A 20,765-nucleotide genomic window follows, 5' to 3' on the forward strand; every position below is an offset into this window, starting at 1 on the left:
GTATAAGTAGGCCTGTTAAATAAATATCATAAGCCTATTGCTGTCGTTTGTTGGGTACATTAGGCACTAGCATTTCTTGGTAATTCTGAACGAACATGCACGCCTATATCTGCACAGCAGATGCTTTAGCCTATCTGACAAGGATCAAGAAATGCATGTCGGTGTCTTTGCATGCTGTCGGCATATCTCTACCTCTCTTTGGGGCTAGGCCTAAGCTTCTCTTCCTTTTGATATAAGTGTTTTAAAATATTAATAGGCTATCATACAGTGGATCCCTAAGTCTAGTATAGGTCTATGAATGCAATGCCCTGATGCATTTTGTGCTCAAATCTCCGACAGCTGAACCGTGAGGTCGACTCGGATTAAAGTTCTCCATCACTGCGATGGATTTATGCCATATAGATTTGGGAGAGGTCTGGTTGGTGAAATGGCCTAATACAGAATCATGTCTGTTCTGTGAAATACACTGAGTGTACAAAACATTAAGGTTATTAACTTCTTGCGTCGAGCCAACCCGGATCCGGGATCGTGACTACAGCCTCAAGCCCATTACCATAACGCAACGTAAACTATTTATGAAAATCGCAAATGAAATGAAATCAATATGCTAGCTCTCAAGCTAACAACACTGTCATCTCAGATTTTCAAAAATATGCTTCTCAACCATAGCAAAACAAGCATTTGTGTAACAGTATTGATAGCTATTGCAGGCTAGCTTAGCATTTAGCGTTAGCATTCAGCAGGCAACATTTTCACAAAAACTAGAAAAGCATTCAAATAAAATCATTTACCTTTGAAGAACTTCGATGTTTTCAATGAGAAGACTCTCAGTTCGATAGCAAATGTTCAGTTTTTCCTGAAAGATTATTTGTGCAGGAGAAATCGCTCTGTTTTCTGCGTCAAATTTGGCTACCAAAAAACCCCGAAAATTCAGTCATCATAACGCCAAACTTTATTCCAAATTAACTCCATAATATCGACTGAAACATGGTAAACGTTGTTTAGAATCAATCCTCAAGGTGTTTTTCACATATCTCTTCATGATATATCGTTCGTGGAAGTCTCCTCTCAAATCACTGGATGACTGCGTGCAGCTTGTAGATTACGCAGCAATTTAAACAAAGGACACCGGGCGGACACCTGGTAAATGTAGTCTCTTATCGCCAATCTTCCAATGATATGCCTACAAATACGTCACCATGCTGCAGACACCTTGGAGAAACGATAGAAAGGGCAGGCTCATTCCTGGCGTATTCACAGCCATATAAGGAGACATTGGCAAACAGAGCCTCAAAAATCCTGCTCATTTCCTGTTTGAAGTTTCATCTTGGTTTCTCCTGTAACATCAGTTCTGGGGCACTCACAGATAATATCTTTGCAGTTTTGGAAACGTCAGAGTGTTTTCTTGCCAAAGCTGTCAATTATATGCATAGTCGAGCATCTTTTTGTGACAAAATATTGCGCTTAAAACGGGCACGTTTTTTTATCCAATAATGAAATAGCGCCCCCATAGGTTGAAGAGGTTATAGAAGGATTTTTAGGCCTTGTGACAGTTGAGCCAAGGGTTGTGTATATGTGCCATCCTGAGTGTGAATGTTCAAGACAAAAGATTTAAGTGCCTTTGAAAGGGGTATGGTAGTAGGTGCCAGGTGCACCGGTTTGAGTGTGTCAAAAACTGAAACGTTGCTGGGTTTTTCACGCTTAACAGTTTCCTGTGTGCATCAAGAATGGTCCACTTGCATGATTGTTGCTTACCAAAGGAGACGAGTCCATCAGGTTAGGTAGGGTTTCCCTAAAGTAAATTAAATTAAATTGCCCAAATTATATAACCTAATTAGCCTACTGCTTCTAAACATAAATACATAAAATCATTCAAAACAGGCGTCTACACCAGAAAGCATGATTTGGAGGATCAGAGCATCGTTAGCTCATTTAAAAAAAAATAAGCCTAAGGATTGTTTTAAATCGCATAGCCTGTTGAAAGGCAAATAGTATATAGTATATATATAGTATATATACTATAGTATATATATATATATATATATTCAAGTTGAGAGAGCCATAGGAAGGGAAACATGTATTCTAATAAGCAGTCAATGCACAACAATTCTTAATGCAATCTCAGGAGAACACTTTTGAAAGCAGTTTTGACATTTTTTATTTTGAAAGCATCTTTGTTCTTTGTTTAATAGAAAGAAGGGGGTCGCAGTTTTCCATTGCTACCATGTTTATTTCTCTACTCCTTCAATTACGCAAGTGGCCTCGTTTTTCAAATGCAAACTGGAGCGGCACCACTGAGTTCTTCTTAAAAGGGCAATGACATACTTTCTAATAATAAACTCCAACATGTACATTTTTGAGTGAATAATAATAATTAATGTATTTATAATAAAAGTATTATTATTAATAATAATAATAATAATAATAATAATAATAATAATAATAATAATAATAATAATAATAATATATAATTAGAACAATCAGGTGTTGTGTCCAATGGGGTAAATGCAGATGGAAAAACCCCATGCTTCAGCAGCAGCCCATGTACATTTTATAGCCTGAGTGGCCTCGTTTCACTGCCAAAAATAAAACTAAACCATCTAGTGTTCAGCGAAATAACAACACAATGTCAAATACAGGTAGCCTAGTCAAATAATTAACATCCAATCACATTAACCATTACTCTCTCACGGGAATTCCACTAACGGTCCGTATGTAGCCAAACGTAGCTGCTGCTCATTTTGGTATCTGTACTGATGGCGCAAAAGCCATGACAGGGAGACATAGGGGAGCGGTAACGCTTGTGGAAGCAGTTGCTCCCGAAGCCACTTGGGTACACTGCACCATCCACAGAGAGGCTCTTGCTGCCAAGGGAAATGCCTGACAGCTTGAAATAGGTTTTGGACACTAACTTTGTTAAAGCAAGGCCCCTGAACTCTCATGGATTTTCTGCACTATGCAATGATATGGGCAGCAACCATGTAACACTTTTACAACATACAGAAGTGCGCCGGTTAACAAGGGGCAAAGTAGTGAAATGTTTTTTTTTAAATAGGGAGACAAGCTTAAAGTTTTCTTTCCTGACCACAGTTTTCACTTGTCTGACCGCTTACATGATGACGAGTTTCTCACACGACTGGCCTATCTGGGTGATGTTTTTTCTCGCCTGAATGATCTGAATCTAGCATTACAGGGACTCTCCGCAACTATATTCAATGTGCGGGACAGAATTGAGGCTATGATTAAGAAGTTGGAGCTCTTCTCTGTCTGAATTAACAAGAACAACACACAGGTCTTCCCATAATTTCATGATTTTCTGTGTGCAAATGAACTCAAGCTTACGGACAATGCCTAATGTGATATAGCGAAGCACCTGAATGAGTTGGGTGCGCAATAACGCAGGTACTTTCCCGAAATGGATGACACAAACAACTGGATTAGTTATCCCTTTAATGCCCTGCCTCCAGTCCACTTACCGATATCTGAACAAGAGAGCCTCATCGAAACTACGACAAGCGGTTCTGTGGAAATCTTATTTAATCAGAAGCCACTGCTAGATTTCTGTATTGGGCTGCGCTCAGAGTGACCTGCCTTGGCAAATCGCGCTGTTAAGACACTGATGCCCTTTGCAACCACGTACCTATGTGAGAGTGGATTCTGGGCCCTCACTTGCATGACAACTAAATACAGGCACAGACTATGTGTGGAAAATGATTTAAGACTTCCCACGAGCCGGGTTGTGACAAACTCACACTCATTCTTATGTTCAATAAATGTATCATATAGGCTTACAATGGTGGCAAAAAACAACATTTGTGAGTGTGCTAACTCTGGTGCTAGAGGGGGTACACAGCTGGAGGTTGAATGTTTGAAAGGGTAAGGGTCTATAAAAAGTTTGGGAACCACTGATTTAGACCATGCATTGTCCCATATGTTAAAATAATTGGATATGTTATGGGGCTCGTTTCTGGAGGTGGACATTTTATTTTAGTTGGTGTCAGCTTCATTTTATTTTCACTTATTTTGGAGTAGAATGTCCTTTTTAAAAGGTCACCAGAACTGAGCTTCTCAGTCCTAAGGGGACTGGAATTGGTCAGACTTAAAGTTTTATACAGTACATGTACAAACGTATCCTGTTTCCCTAAAAGCATGATGGTCATGACTTGCTTGTATGAAAGGGGAGGTTGATCTAAGATTGACTTAAGTTTCATCATTAGTTTTCTTTTTATGCTTTAACCCCTGGGTTGACAATGATTGTTTTAGGAAAGGAAAAACCAATTCAAATAGGCTATAAAGTTTTCCTTATAGGCTGTTTTTAAGGATATAGCTAACATCCCTCATTTATTGATGGTGCTGGGTGCGTGGGTGGACCCTCTAATGGGTTAAGCGCCCAATGTACAGTATCAGTCAAAAGTTTGGGCACACCTACTCAACCCAATTGAGATGGTTTGGGATGAGTCAGACTGCAGATTGAAGGAAAAGCAGCCAGAAAGTGCTCCGCATATTTGGGAACTACTTCAAGACTGTTGGAAAATCATTCCAGGTGAAGCTGGTTGAGAGAATGCCAAGAGTGTGCAAAGCTGCCATCAAGGCCAAGGTAGGCTACTTTGAAGAATCTCAAATATATAATAGTAAAAATAAAGAAAAACCCTTGAATGAGTAGGTGTGTCCAAACTTTTGACTGGTACTGTATATGGATGACCTGTACAGTTTTCAGATAAATGTAGATATTCCTGGTCACTTGTCTGGCACCAAATGTTCCTTACGGAAACACACATACACACACACACACACACTCAGACTGTCTGTTGTTCTCTAGCTAGTCCCTATGTTGTCCATCTGCTGTTTCCGCTCTCCATAATCCGCTTTCTTACCATTACTCAGACACCCTCTCGCTCTTTTATTCTCTACCGCTGTCTCTAGCTCTCTTTCTTTCTCTTTATACACATTCATTCATTCTTCCTCTCTCTCTTTCTATTTCTCTCTCTCTCCCTATTTTCATTCCCTCTCTCTCCCCCTATTTTTGTCCCCATTCTTCTCACGCTCTTCCCCTTTGCAGTGCATGATCTCCCTAGAAACATTGAGAGTAGGGCAAAGAGAGAGAAGATGATGTTTGTTTGAAAGTAGGATTCGGAGGAAGAGATCAAAAATGGTGTAACAGGATTACACACGGTCCCAAATCACATAGGGCCTCCAGGGACCAAAACACTGCTTCTGTGTGTGTATGTGTGTGTGTGTGTGTCTCACAGTGCGTTTTGTGAGTCAATGTGTTTTCACGTGCATGTTTTTCTGAGCATATCCATGTTTGTTTCTAAATCCCACTCTGATCTTGGCTGATGTATGTTTTTATATTTTTGTTTGCTCTCTGCTCTCAATTGATGACAGAGATTTTGAGACATGGTTTAGAGAGCTTTTGGCCCACGTTGACAGTACAAGTGAGCCCAAACCGTTTGTCTGTACTTCTTCCTATATGCCTGCCACCATGCCAGTGAATATAATATTGTGTCAGCTGCTGCCATGGCCATAGAAATAGAATCACTAGAATGGGCTTCCCTATACAAGTCAGTGGGTCATTCTATTTAGCCACAGAAACCTATGAAATCCCACCAACAGGGCTTTACAGACATTATTTGGGAGGTCTAGCAAAATCTTCCAGCCACTCATTCTTGACTTGTTACCAGCATCTGAGGATGGTAGCTTGTGGTCATTTCAGCCATGCCCTTCCCTTCTCAACAGCAGCCTTGGAGGTCAATGCCTGGGTAAGGTGTGGACGCCTAGGGTCAATCCCACAATCCTCAGTGGTCAGGGAGGGACCACCGCTGGGTGTTCCTGGGTAAGGTTTATGCTAGGCGGGATCGTGGATAATTATGGGGTTTAGAGCGAAGGCCATCCTTACATCTCTCCATATTTCCAACCTGAGTCAGTCTGCTGTGGGTTAGAGTGGTCAGAGAGAGGGGTCTCCTCCTCCTCCTTCTACTTACCTTACATGCCTAGCTTAGTTTATGAACCCGTGACTTAAATTTAAATGACCTTTTAACATGAATGAATAGTCTTACGATAAGATTATTTAAGTGAAGACATCAATTTTCTATGTTGTTGAAGCCTAAAGGTAAGCAGGGACAACCGACATCTGGCTCAAGGGCTCTCTCTCTGAGCATAAATGGCTACCAGTTGCCTCTCTCTCTCTCTCTCTCTCTCTCTCTCAGCCTACGGGGTAACAAGATGACTCTGGCCCCAGGCAGAACATAAAGGCTGATGATCGTCAGGAGTTAGTTAGCTGAAAGCAATTCACCAATAATGAGGCCCAGGCTTATGTTGATGACAATCTATCTTTGTTTTTATTTTTACAAAACTTTTATTCAATAAAGAATATCCAGGATTGTAGGTGTACATATGCATGTGCGCTGGCCCATGTTCATACATTAGCATTAACACCATGGGTTAGCTCTGCCTGCCTGCTAAGTTTGGGCAGTATTTAGATTTGTGCATTTTCATACAGTTTCTGTACATGTATGTGTTTTACAGTATTACCTGCAGTTTACACAAGAGGCTGTTAATTCGTTCCAAATGTAAAAAAAAAAGAAGAAAAATTGCTGACACTTGCCACTGTAAATGCTAACAAGTGCAAGCAAACATAAACAAATTGCAAGGACAGACAACCCAGCTCATAAAGTTGTACAACTATGTCAATAGTTTTGTTGCACGAACAAAATAAATAATAGACAGCAGTGATCTTGACCTCAGAGGGGATTGATTGCGTCTGCTGTAACCATGAAGCGTGTGTGTGTGTGTGTGTGTGTGTGTGTGTGTGTGTTTGTCGTTAAGAAAGAGCTAGCTGAGACGTCCCACAGCATTTTATCTATCTCTACTTTCCCCACTGCTGCGTTTATATTTATATAAATATACAGCGGGACAAAAAAGTATTTAGTCAGCCACCGATTGTGCAAGTTCTCCCACTTAAAAAGATGAGAGGCCTGTAATTTTCATCATAGGTACACTTCAACTATGACAGACAAAATGAGGAAAATCACATTGTAGGATTTTTTATGAATTTATTTGCAAATTATGGTGGAAAATAAGTATTTGGTCAATAACAACAGTTTATCTCAATACTTTGTTATATACCCTTTTTTGGCAATGACAGAGGTCAAAAGTTTTCTGTAAATCTTCACAAGGTTTTCACACACTGTTGCTGGTATTTTGGCCCATTCCTCCATGCAGATCTCCTCTAGAACAGTGATGTATTGGGGCTGTTGCTGATCAACACGGACTTTCAACTCCCTCCAAAGATGTTCTATGGGGTTGAGATCTGGAGACTGGCTTGGCCACTCCAGGACCTTGAAATGCTTCTTACGAAGCCAGTCCTTCATTGCCCGGGCGGTGTGTTTGGGATCATTGTCATGCTGAAAGACCCAGCCACGTTTCATCTTCAATGCCCTTGCTGATGGAAGGAGGTTTTGACTCAAAATCTCACGAAACATGGCCCCATTCATTCTTTCCTTTACACGGATCAGTCGTCCTGGTCCCTTTGCAGAAAAACAGCTCCAAAGAGTTTTCTGATGATCAATTAGCCTTTTAAAATTATAAACGTAGCTAACACAACGTGCCATTGGAAAGCAAGCGTTGATTGTTGCTGACCATGGGCCTCTGTACGCCTATGTATATATTCCATTAAAAATCTGCCGTTTTAAGGTACAATAGTCGTTTACAACATTAACAATGTGTACACTGTATTTCTGATCAATTTGATGTTATTTTAAGTTTTAAAAAAAATGTTTTTTTTCTTTCAAAAACAAGGACATTTCTAAGTGACCACAAACTTTTTAACAGTAGAGTATTTGCAAAAAATATAAATGGGGGTTTGGAAGTGATGCAGACAATTACATTGATGGAAGCTACAATCTATCTACAATTTTAAAGCGGATCTACTCCCTAGATAAACAAATAAAGATAAACAAATATATATAATAATTTGAAAATGAATGACTCCATTCTTCTGTTTCCCAGTTTTCAAACAAAAGCTCAAACAGGAAGTACTATTGTGCGCTCAATACGAAAGTGTTCCGATGATGCAGACGCGAGGCTGGCGCACCCCTCACTCGAAGCTCCAATAATGTTTTGCAAGTACAGGCTGGGATATGTTCCGGGATTCACCCGATAGCACTGAGGAGTTTACCACATCAGTCAATAAGTGCATAAACAACGTCTTCCCCACAGTGACTATACGAATGTTACCAAACCAAAAAGCATGAAATAAAGGCACTATCCTTGATGGGATTAAAGGCTAGAGCTGCTGCTTACAAAGAACAGGACATGGACATGATCACATACAAGAAAGCCCACTACCACCTCCAACAAACATGCAAAAACATGCAAACATGCAAAAGGACAATATAGGAGGAAGGTATAGAATTCTATTCCACCAGCTCTGACACTCGTCAGATGTGGCACGTCTTGCAGACAATGATGCCCAGTGATGCAGAACTCCAAAACGAGCTAAATGCCTTTCATGCTCACTTCAAGGAATACAACACTGAGTCCTGCATGAAAGCTCCTGTTCCAGATGACTGTGTGATCTCGCTCTCGATGGCTGATGTGAGTAAACTTTTAAACAGGTTAACACTTGCAAGGCCACCAGACGGAATACCAGGTCACATTCTCGGAGCATTCGCAGACCAGCTGGCAAGTGTCTTCATTGAAATGTTCAGTCTCTCCTTGTCCCAGTTGGTAATCCCAACATGCTTCAAGCATACTACCATTGTACCTGTTCCCAAGAGCTCTAAGGTAACCTGCCTCAATGACTATCGCCCTTTAGCACTCACATCTGTAATTATGAATAGCTTTGAAAGGCTTGTCATTACACACATCAACACCATGCCAGACACCCTGGTCCCATTCCAATTCGCATACCACCCTCAACAGATCCACAGATGGCGCAATCTCAATTGCACTTCACACTGCCCTCTCCCACCTGGACAAGAGGAGAACAAACTGTGTGAGAATGATGTTCATAGACTCAAGATCGTTCAACACCATAGACAGCTCCAAGCTGAACACCAAGCTCAGGACCCTAGGACTGAACCCTTCCCTCTGCATCTGGATCCTGGACTTCCTTGCGGACGTCCTCCCTGTTCACCCACGACTGAGTGGCAATGCATGACTCCACGGACATCAGAGCTTCTTCTCCCTCAGGAGGATGAAAAGATTTAGCATGTGCCCTCGGATTCTCAAAAATGTATGCAACATTTTTTTTTTTTTAAATCAGAATTATTTAAACTTTGTTATTTTGAAGTGTTGCTATCAGCCATCGTCCCCTTAAGAAAAACTCACGTAGGAAATCAAGTCAGAAAAATTATTCCAAATGCCCGAAAGAGTGTGCGTGTCTGAGCGTGTGTTGTGAATGCTTGACTCATCCAATTGTGTTAGTGGTGACGTGTGGCATTTAAAGAGTTGTTGGTAATTAAGAGGACGGCAGAATTGAAAATCTTCTTTGGGGCTAAAGTTGGAAGACGGAACCATGATATTGTCAGCAGCCATCCAATTAAAACGTAGAGTATAAAAATACCAACCACTCTGCTTGTTTGACATTGGGCATCTAGCTATTCCACCACTGCTTAGTCCATATTGCTTATTAAATTAAACCAAACATGAACTCAAAGGTACAATCTGCAATATTTACTGCTCTCCAATGGTCATTGGAATCCATGATATATATATACACACTCAGGATTGTGACTTTAACTGTACTGTACCATATGCATCAGGCAGACTGGAGTTGATAGATACTGTTATAGAAACTTTACATACATATTGTACTTACCTACTTACAGTACAGTGTTTATACATGTGAAGCCAGCCAGGTGAATAAGGTGAATTCATGTATATATTTAATGATGACTACGTCCCAAATGAGATTCTATTCCCTATGTAGTGGACTACTTTTGACAAGGGACCATTGGGCTCTCGTCAAGAGAACTGCACTAGGGGACAGGGTGCCATGTGGGATGATGTAGCTCTGTGTTTGTTTTCAATGAGGGAAGTGTCTTGATCAAACCTCCAGCAGTAGCAAGCCAGAGACCAATTAGATACTTCTCTCTATTACAGGCAGGCGCAGTGGTCTAAGGCAATGTATCTCAGTGCTAAAGGCGTCACCTCAGACCCTGGTTCGATTATAGGCTGTATCACAACTGAACGTGACTGGGAGTCTCATAGGGCGGCGCACAATTTGACCAGCATCGTCCGGGTTTGGCTGACAAGTAGCCTAGTGGTTAAAGCATTTGGCCAGTAACCAAAAGTTTGCTGGATCGAATCCCTGAGCTGTCAAGGTAAAAATCTGTCATTCCGCCCCTGAACAAAAGCAGTTAACCCCCTTGTCCTAGGCTGTCATTGTAAATAAGAATTTGTTCTTTACTGACTTGCCTGGTTAAATACAGGCTAATGAATGCATCTATAAGTGTTTCTCCTGAATGAACACACAACACGCACTCACTCAGCCCTCTATTGATTTAAAGCATGCATTTTAGCACATTTCCTCCCCTAATAAGGGAGGTCATCATAAGTTTCAATGTTCCGCCAGGTTTAGCATATTTGTCTCTGTTAAAACCCGATACTCTCCCAATTCACTGAACTACCAAGCAAGCCTATAGCCGAGCCTTGATCTGTGATCCCAACCCTATGATCTAGTCCCGGGATAGGCTGCTCCGGTCCAGGATGGCCGAAATCACTTTTTGATTAGTTCTGCAGGGCAGGTAAAAGACAGACTTACTTATTCAGTTTTACTTTCAAAACTGATGTGATCAGTTTTGGAAGTTCCCAGGAACCGCTCATTTCCTGAAGTGTTTAGCTGTAAATGTTGTGTTCCCAGGTGCAGGAGCCGCAGATGGACAGGCAGCTGATCGAGATGTCTCCGGTGATTCAAAAGCTGAAGGACTTTGAGGATGCAATTGGTGTTATGTTCACGCACTGTCGCCTGCTGGCCAAATCTTTCACACTGAGGACCGTGGGCTTCAACCACCTCACACTGTGAGTATGGGAGGGGTGTGTGTGTGAGCGTGTGCATGGGTGCGCGTTATTACAAATATTCTCTCATAACAGTCCTAAATGCCACCATTAGTGTACATCTCTATATCTTTAGCTAGGTCCTAGTTAATTTTCCACTAGTGCTCTCGTCAAAAGAAATGCACTATATAGGGAATAGGGTGCCATTTGGGAAGCACGCCATATCCCCCCAGCCTTGTTCAGTATGAGACCTCTGGTCTACAGTAGGAGTGTCTTCCAGTCTTCAGAGCTTTGTGCACATAGTCACAGGGCCTGCTGCCTGCCTCTCTGCCCGGTCCATCCTCCATCGCAATCCGGTAGTGATGGATGGATTGTTTAACTCCTAGTTGGCCCAATGCCTAATCCTGTGGCTTTTACAGCATGCGTAGTCCTCCCAGGGTACACTAAAGCCCCTCTCCAGCCATGGCCCGACTCCACTAGGGAGGTCACAACCCCACTCCCCCATGGGAAATTGAGTTTTTACATGTTGTTGATTATATTTACTGGCTGGCCCGTGGCATTGGTTGTTAATCCTTCTCTCTCATGCGAATAGAGCCTTTCACTTTCTCCCTCTGTTAATTTGTCTCTCTGTTTCTGTCTTTCATTCTCTTGTTCTTTCTCTCTCACTCTCTCGCTCTCTCTCTCTCTCTCTCTCTCTCTCTCTCTCGCTCTCAGCTCTGTGAGGTCTTGGAGGCCCATTTCACTTGATTTAATTTATATTCATAGTTTGTAGTTTAAGTTAATAACTTAGAACTTTTATGTTTTAAGCCATTACTTGCAGGCAGTGTATTATGTATATTACAGTGAACATGCACACATTTTGTTTAGCTTACTACTTTATTTGAATTCTGACACATTTACTGTGTTGTTGTTGCTTTGGAGACACATTTTTACGAATACTGTCTGAGATATTGTTAGACTTGATTTAATAATAATAACCCTAGAGGTCATTTCAGATGCCAACATCGCTTACATTGTCTCCAAATCCTTTTATATTAAATCAAACTGCATGTTTCTTTTTTAACAATGGTGAAATCATTGGTTTTATAAAGTTGCTGACATTTCAATCAGGTCGAATTCAATTGGGTGAAGAACTGCTGTGTTTCGCTTCCCTGCTTGTTACCTTTCATAGGTGGCTTTCATCGCTTGCGACTCACAGTAGGGGCGGCAGGATGGCCTAGTGGTTAGAACGTTGGGCTAGTAACTGGAAGTTTGCAAGTTCAAACCCCTGAGCTGGCAAGGTACAAATCTGTCGTTCTGCCCCTGAACAGGCAGTTAACCCACTGTTCCTAGGCTGTCATTGAAAATAAGAATTTGTTCTCAACTGACTTGCCTAGTTAAATAAAGGTAAAATTACAGTAGAAAAATAGTATAAAAAAAAATGGGTGATTTTACTCGAGTGAGTGCAGACAATGTGTTTTTGAATAAGTCAGCTTTGATTCACACTTGTCTCGAGTTACCCGGTTACCTTTGCTGTTTCATTTTCAAGTTTCATGTTTTATTAGTTGTACAGGATACACTTGGTATATACACCGGCCAACGAAAGGCTTACATGCACGTTCCTTCTCGACAATGCAACAACAATAGGAAATAATAAAATTAAAAAATACGAACGTAAAGCAAATTGCTCAGTAGAATGAAATAAACATTTTAGCATGTTTTACTGCTTTGTACTGTAGCATTGTTTTTAAATGAAAGGAAAAGCTCTACACTCTAGTGGCTCCGATGCAATACTTTATTCAACAACGTTTAAAAGAAAGCTGTCTTCACGGTTTCTTCAAATGCTCTGTACTTAGCATTCCTCTTTCATTGTGTTTAAAATGCTCTTAAAAATGACACTCAATGGAAAATAATTGCAGAGGTCATGCCATCTTTTAGGAGATGTGCTTCACTGTGTAGAGCATATGAGGGTTAAATGTGTGATCCATTCAAAAAAGTGAAATGTTAGCAACACAATGGTGAGTTTTGACAGCAAATCCAAATTAGCCTTGACAGTGCATCTCTGATATCAGTAATTGCTTTTAGATTTGCCACAAGGATGTGTGTGTGTGTGTGTGTGTGTGTGTGTGTGTGTGTGTGTGTGTGTGTGTGTGTGTGTGTGTGTGTGTGTGTGTGTGTGTGTGTGTGTGTGTGTGTGTGTGTGTGTGTGTGTGTGTGTGTGTGTGTGTGTCGTTGTGTTTTTTAATCCATCACTTTAACGTCAGAGCCTTTCACCACTCATGGTTAGTGAAGTCGATTAGAGGGCTGAACTGTCAAGGTTAACTTTGAAGGTTTCTCTTCCTTCTCAAAGAATAGACTGACGCCTGCAATGCTAACCCTATTATTAATGGCCAACTTATTATTAGACTCAGTTTTTACACTAATTCTTAGCCATTATATAATACAAATAATAATAATGTTCAATTGGATTTAGGTGCTCAAAGCGCTTTACGTAATAAGGGGGAAACTCACCTGTTGAGGTGATGCACGGCACAGGAGGCTGCTGAGGGGAGGACAGTTCATAATAATGGCCGGAACGGGGCACATGGAATGGCATGTGTTTGATACCATTCAATTACCACAAGCCCGTCGTCCCCATTGAGGTGCCACCAACCGCTTTTGATGCACAGCAACCATTGTGTGCCAGAACGCTCACCACACATCTGATAGCATGGTGAAGAGGTGAGGAGTGATATATGCCAATTGGGAATCAGCGGAATAATTAGGTGGCCGTGAATGTGAAGATTATGATACAAACCTTTGTAACACATTTTATGGGGGGGGGCAATTCTTTACCATTAGCTTGTGATTATACCCAGTAGTCAAGCCTAATGCTGATAGTTTTACTCAAAAAGTATTAGTGGACGTGTAAAAATAAATCAACTGTTTGTAATGAAGGTCATCTAAAAAAGTAAGGAATCCTTTGTTCTTAAAATGGGATGCTGATGAAACAGAGTTTGAAATTGAACATGAGAACACGAGGTCGGTAGCAGTGTGAGTCTGCCCAAAGTAGGGCAACCTTTAGAACCCTATCTCATCACACTGGAAACCGAAATGAAGGTCATACAAAAGAATAGTACAGGACGTAGAGGAGACGAGCCCCCCCCCCACACACACACACACACACACACGTACACAAACTAACCTCATTGTGGAAGTAGATAGATAGAACACACACTCAGTAACCTCATAGTAGTGCATTTAGATAGAGTCTGACCTAGAGGAAGTGGAGCTGTGAGTTGACGCCTTTTAGAGATCCTAGTGACATTAGACAACCTCGGAGGAACACAGACGGAGAAACTCTGCTCCCACGACTCTACCCTCTAAATCCCCTCTGTTGCCTCTCAAATGGCACCCTATTCCCTATACAGCGGACTACATTTGACCAGAAAGTAGTGCACTATAAAGGGATTAGGGTGCCATTTGGGACGCACACCTTTTATCATAGGCCCCTAATGGTCAGGACACTCAATGGCTGCCATGATCAATGATCCCAAACCACGAGAGACCGCACCGCTCCTCTCATCCTGCCCCTCTCCGCTCAGGTATATATAGCCTCCCCTGTTGGATCAGGCCTAAACAACCTCCCGGACCGCTACTGAGCTGGGAAACTCTATTTCTAGAACTCCTAAGTAGCAAAGGAGCCACATACACGAACACAAACACAGGTGTTACAAAATGGAGTAGTTGTCGTTGGAACGCGAGCCTCCTGAAGCTGTTAAAGGTGTTTTAGATCAAAGTCAGGGCAGAATAAAACATGGGATTCACACTTTACTTTCCCCCATCCTTTACCATCTCACTACCGCTGCATTGTGCCTCCTGTGTTGGAGAGATGGCTCTATGTGGCTTTCACACTAAAACGCTTTCCTTCTGCCCTGACCCTCTATCTCTCTCGCCTTTTTTACTATGTTTTTCTCTTTTTTTTCGCTTTCCCTCGCATTTTTTCTATCCCTCTAGAACACACATGCTCACTGTCATCTTAACACACACATATTGAGGTTCAGTATGTGCGTGCTGCAGCACTCTCTCTCTCTCTCTCCCTCACCCTTCTTATGAAGCACATTCCAGGAGAGTTTCCTAAGTCCGATATGCCGCATAACAAAAAATGTGCCTGCCAGTCGATGCCGCAGAAAGGGGACAATAAACTCTGACCTTTGATGTGATCATTTCCACTCCTCATCCCTCCTCTCTTTCACCCCTCCTCTCTTCCCCCCCTTCCCTTGCTCCTATGTCCTCGCTCTATCCCCTCTCCACTCAACTATAACTGTACTCAGTCAATCCTGCTCTAACCTGCTGAACCTCATATTTCTGTTTGCGTCCCAAATGGCGCCCTGTTCCCTCGACAGTACACTACTTTTGGTCGAAAGTAGAGCATTGAAAAGGGAATAGGGTGCAATTTGCGATACAGTCCATGTCGACATATCTCCAACTCCGCTCTGCTCACTGTGGTCTGTGCTGCCCGCCCTGGCTCCTTGGCATAGCACCAACCTACATCTGCAACACTAATCTATAATTCTGTTTAATTAAGGAGCAATGCTGTGCAGCGCCTCTCCTCCATCTCCTACTACACTGCAGTACCCCCCTGTCTAATATGGTACTACTGCATAGGGAGTAGAAGGCTCTGAATATGATCAAACACATCCATAGATATCAGTAGGGGTTTAATGTTGGAAGGTGTGTGTGTGTGTGTGTGTGTGTGTGTGTGGGGGGGGTACTGTGCATGTCTGCTTGTCTTAGTTAATTCAACACAATTGACTGAACGCAGCGGTATCATTGATCTGATCCAACCTTACCATTCTATTTAACCTTAGCGGTATAAACTTCTCTCCATGTGGGTAATAACCTTTCACTTGTCACTGACTGTTAGGGCCTGCTCTCGTCTCTCCCCAGGGCTGCACATGAGTAGTGTGTGTGCACGTTCGCATTAGTGCTTTAGTGCATCACAATCAGCATGGCACTAAGGCTAAAGCCCCCATGGGTTTGACTAAGAGTTGAAGACACATGTGAATTGAAGGCCTGAGGCTGTGCACCTAAATAAGCCCTCTTTCCTCTTCCTCACCCCTCTTTACCTCTTCCCCCCTTTCTACCCGTTTCCCTGTTTCGCTCCCTCTCTCTGGGGTCACAACCAGAGAAGGGAGTTCCTGGGAGACTCCGTCATGCAGCTGATGGCTACAGAGTACATCTTCATCCATTTCCCTGACCACCACGAAGGACACTTAACAGTAAGGAGAAATCCCAGAACTTCTCTCTCCATCTATTCTCTTCTTCCTTCTCCTCATCTAGTTCCCTTGCTATTTACATCTTTGTCTGTCTTGCTTTGCTTCTCTCTTTCTGCCGCTTCTCCCTCCTCACCTTGCACTCCTCTCTCACTGTGCCCTCTCTCTCCTCTCCGGCTCTCCCCGTCTTTGTTTGTTCCTCCCTCTGTACCCATCTCTCCGTTTTTTCTCTGGTTATTCACAGCATCCGTTTTTTCCCCTGCTGCACGCACGTCCATGCTGTATCTCTCTCTTCTTTAGCTCTTCCTGCTCCCTTTGTATCCCTCCCCCTTTCTTTCCCTGTCTTTGTGTGCTGAAAGGAAGAGTTACTGGGCTAAAGAGAGAGCGAGATGGGTAGCCTATTGTTGCACGGGAAAGTGTCTTTAATAGCAGGCCTTTGTTGGTACTCTTTTGTGATGGCTGTGGAGTGCAGATGAAAACAGATTGTCTCCGTCCTTGGATGATGCTGTAACAGTGTGTGTGTGGGTTTAAGGGTGTCTCTGTGTTCATCTTATACAATACTTGCCGGAACATTCCAGTCATGCATTTCCCATCCTGTCAATCAATATTGAATGGTGGAAAGGAAGAAAAAAAACGTCATTCCACTCTTTCCTTTTGGTTCCTTTTCCTTACGTACTCTGCAGTGGGGAGGAGCATGCAGTGCAGTGCTGCTGTAACTGATTTGTCATAGAAAAGTCCTAACTAAAAGCTGCTAAGTAAAAACAGATCTGCAGTTAGATATTTATTAGTGGAGAGTAGATGTGACATCAATGGGATAAAAGGTCTGCAGTGAAGCATAGCTAAGAGACTGAGATGGTCCCGGCCTGCCCAAGAGTAGAAACAGACTCGGACTCAAATGGATTTCAAATTGAAGTGCTCATTCAACACATTGCCTTTGTGTGTGTGTGTGTGTGTGTGTGTGTGTGTGTGTGTGTGTGTGTGTGTGTGTGTGTGTGTGTGTGTGTGTGTGTGTGTGTGTGTGTGTGTGTGTGTGTGTGTGTGTGTGTGTGTGTGTGTGTGTGTGTGTGCGTGCGTGTGTGTGTGCGTGTGTGTGTGTGTGTGTGTGTGTGTGTGTGTGTGTATGCATGTGCGCGCGCGCGTGTGTGTGTGTAGCGTTAAGATCGAGTTAGCTGAGACGTCCCACAGCATTTGATCTATTCTATCTCTACTTTCCCCACTACTGCGTTTATATTTATAATGTTTATGCCAACTCTTTCAGAGCGGGCAATGCACTCGTCTTGTTTTGACATGTCTTCATCTGCTGAGCTTTGAATCTCAATGTAATATTTAACAGTCCAATGACGTGAAAAGTGAAACATTGAATAGCCTGGCGTGATCCTACACGCTACAGGGTCTGTGATGTATTAGTCCATATGGTGTTTATTTTCCTTCTTTTTTTTCTTCTTTTTTTTGTATGTGCGTGTGTACTGTGCACGCACTTTGGCATATGTGCAAAGTGGATCTGTGAGACTTGGATATTCTGTGTGTGATCAAAATTGGATGTGTGTGTGTGCGTGCATGTGTGTGTTCCACAGTTGTCGCGTAGCTCATTGGTAAACAACCGTCCCCAGGTCAAAGTGGAAGAGGAGCTGGGCATGCAGGAGTTTGCCATCACTAACGACAAAGCCAAATGGCTCGTGGCCCTCCGCACCAAGACCCTAGCTGACCTGCTGGAGTGTATGTAGTATAGCGTTTAAACCCTGTTTAAAACCTCAACCATTGTCTATTTACTTGTACCATATGTACAAGGCATTTTTCTAATTTCTCTCTTAATTTAATAACAAAATTATTGCCATTTTGCGTGTACTGTATTTGTATATGTCCAAGGCCTCTCCACTCTCTCTGATGTGAAGTTTTAAAAAATGTACCAAAATTGTTTTTTGGCATAGAGATCCTATAGTACATTGCTCTCTCCTTGAGGTTTTTAAATTGGAGTTTGCGTGTTTTTGTCCATAGGCTACATGTCCTCTCCCTCCTTGACGTCTTCAAACCCTGAAATATTGGCATTTTACTATTCACTTTCCTTTATGAAAGGCAAGTAAAGACATTTAGTTATCCTGTGGGAGTACAGGTATGCCGGCTTGTCCTTTGGCTGCCGAGCCCTTGCTTGGTGACCGGAGGGTTGATGATGAGTGTGAGGGCTCCCTATCATGGCTAGTGAAGAGGAAGGTTATAGCCTTCCCTCCCTCATTTGGCCTCCCAGCCTTCTGGTCTTTAGACATCAAAAAGGCTAAGTTGCATCCCAAATGGCACCCTATTCCCAACATAGTGCACTACTTTTGACCAGGGCCCATAGGTCTATGTAGGGAATCGATCGCTTTTTGGGATGCATCCTGAAAAAGGCTTGAGCATTAAGGGGTTGGTAGGGTTAGGTTGTGGAGGGGGTTGAGAGGATGGAGGGGCAGCCGCATGATGAGATATACACTACTGGATGCTCTTCAAAGGCCAAGCCACAAGAGGATGACATGCACTGTGCGCACACACATATACAAACACATGTCCTCACACTCCTACACACACACACACACACACACACACACACACACACACACACACACACACACACACACACACACACACACACACACACACACACACACACACACACACACACACACACACACACACACACACACACTAGATCATTCGCATCCTCTTATATTCTTCTAAGGCCAGGGCAGAGCAAAGCAGAGATGATGACAGCAGGGTTGAGGGGTTTGGGCTGAAATGAGTGGTTCTCTTGAGCATATAAACAGTCATGTCATCTAACTAGCTACGTACACACAGTGTACCTACAGTAGAGCCTTGATACTGTCTCTCTGCATCTCAAATGGCACCCTATATAGTGCATTACTTTTGACCAGAGTACATAGGGTTCTACTTTTGACTATGTACTGTTAAATGGCATATGATATTACACTGAACAAAAACATAAATGCAACATGCAACAATTTCACATATGTTACGGAGTTACTGTTCATGTAATGAAATCAGCCGATTTAAATCAATTCATTAGGCCCTAATCTATGGATTCCACGACTGGGAATACAGGTCATAGATACCTTAAAAAAAAAGATGGGGACGTGGATCAGAATACCAGTCAGTATCTGGTGGGACCACCATTTGCCTCATGCAGCGCAACATATTTTTTTCTCAATAGAGTTGATCAACTCTATTGCGAAAGAAATGTGTTGGCCTGTGGAATCTTGTACCACTCCTCTACAGTGGCTGTGCGAAGTTCCAGGATATTGACGGGAACTGGAACACGCTGAGTCGACACGCTAAGTCGTACATGTCGATCCAGAGCTTCTCAAACATGCTCAATGGGTGACATGTCTGGTGAATATGCAGAACTGGGACATTTTCAGCTTCCAGGAATTGTGTACAGATCCTTGTGACATGGGGCTGTCCATTATCATGCTGAAACATGAAGGAATGGTGGTAACAATAGGCCTCAGGATCTCATAACTTAGTGCATTCAAATTGCCTTCGATAAAATGCAATTGTGTTCGTTGTCTGTAGCTTATGTCTGCCCATACCATAACCCCACCCTCACCATGGCGCACTATGTTCACAACGTTGACATCAGAAAACTACTCGTCCACACGACGCCATACACGTGGTCTACGGTTGTGGGTCCGGTTTGACATGCTGCCAAATTCTCTAAAACTACATTGGAGGCGGCTTATGGTAGAGAAATGAACATTCAATTATCTCCCAACAGTTCAGGTGGACATTCCTGCAGTAAGCATGCCATTTGCACGCTCCCTCAAAATGTGGCATTTGGTTGTGTGACAAAACGGCACATCTTAGAATGGCCTTTTATTGTCCCCAGCAGAAGGTGCACCTGTGTAACGATCCTGTTGTTGAATCATCTTCTTGATATCCTACACCTGTCAGGTAGCTGGATTATCTTGGCAAACGAGAAATGCTCACTAACAGGGATGTCAACACATTTTTGCACACCATTTGAGAGAAATAAGCTTTTGTGTGTTTGGAACCCTTCTGGGATCTTTTATTTCAGCTCATTAAACATGGGACCAGCACTTTAACATGTTGTGTTTATATATTTTTTTCGTTATGTATTATATTATTATAGTAAGACAGCCTGAAGTAGGGCCTGCTGCATTACGTTATATTAACCTTTCCACACTACATTACCACTAACTTTACTACTCTGGCTGAAAATGTTTATTTTCAAATCATCCTTCCACCAACTATGGTGGAAGCTCATATTTCTCTGTATATTTTATATTATTTCCAATTTCCATTTGATACTGTTTTGAAGGTAGACTTTATTATTAGGTCCAGGACCTGTATCCACAAACTATTTCAGAGTAGGAGTGCTGATCTGTCCATATAATCTCATACAAAAGTCTAAACTGATCCTAGATCAGCACTTAAACTCAGAGACTATTTGTGGATGTGGGTGTTTATCAACAACAGGAGCCAGCCATCATCATCTATTATATTTCCCCTTATTTTACCAGGTAA

At 42.4% G+C, this 20,765-nt stretch overlaps 1 pseudogene; it reads left to right on the forward strand.

The window, feature by feature from the left end:
* The window catches only part of LOC118382967 (ribonuclease 3-like), a 165,786-nt pseudogene that overhangs the window by 111,991 nt on the left and 33,030 nt on the right, over window positions 1–20,765 (forward strand).

The sequence above is a fragment of the Oncorhynchus keta genome, chromosome 4 (assembly GCF_023373465.1).
Source record: "Oncorhynchus keta strain PuntledgeMale-10-30-2019 chromosome 4, Oket_V2, whole genome shotgun sequence".
Classification (NCBI taxonomy): Eukaryota; Metazoa; Chordata; class Actinopteri; order Salmoniformes; family Salmonidae; genus Oncorhynchus; species Oncorhynchus keta.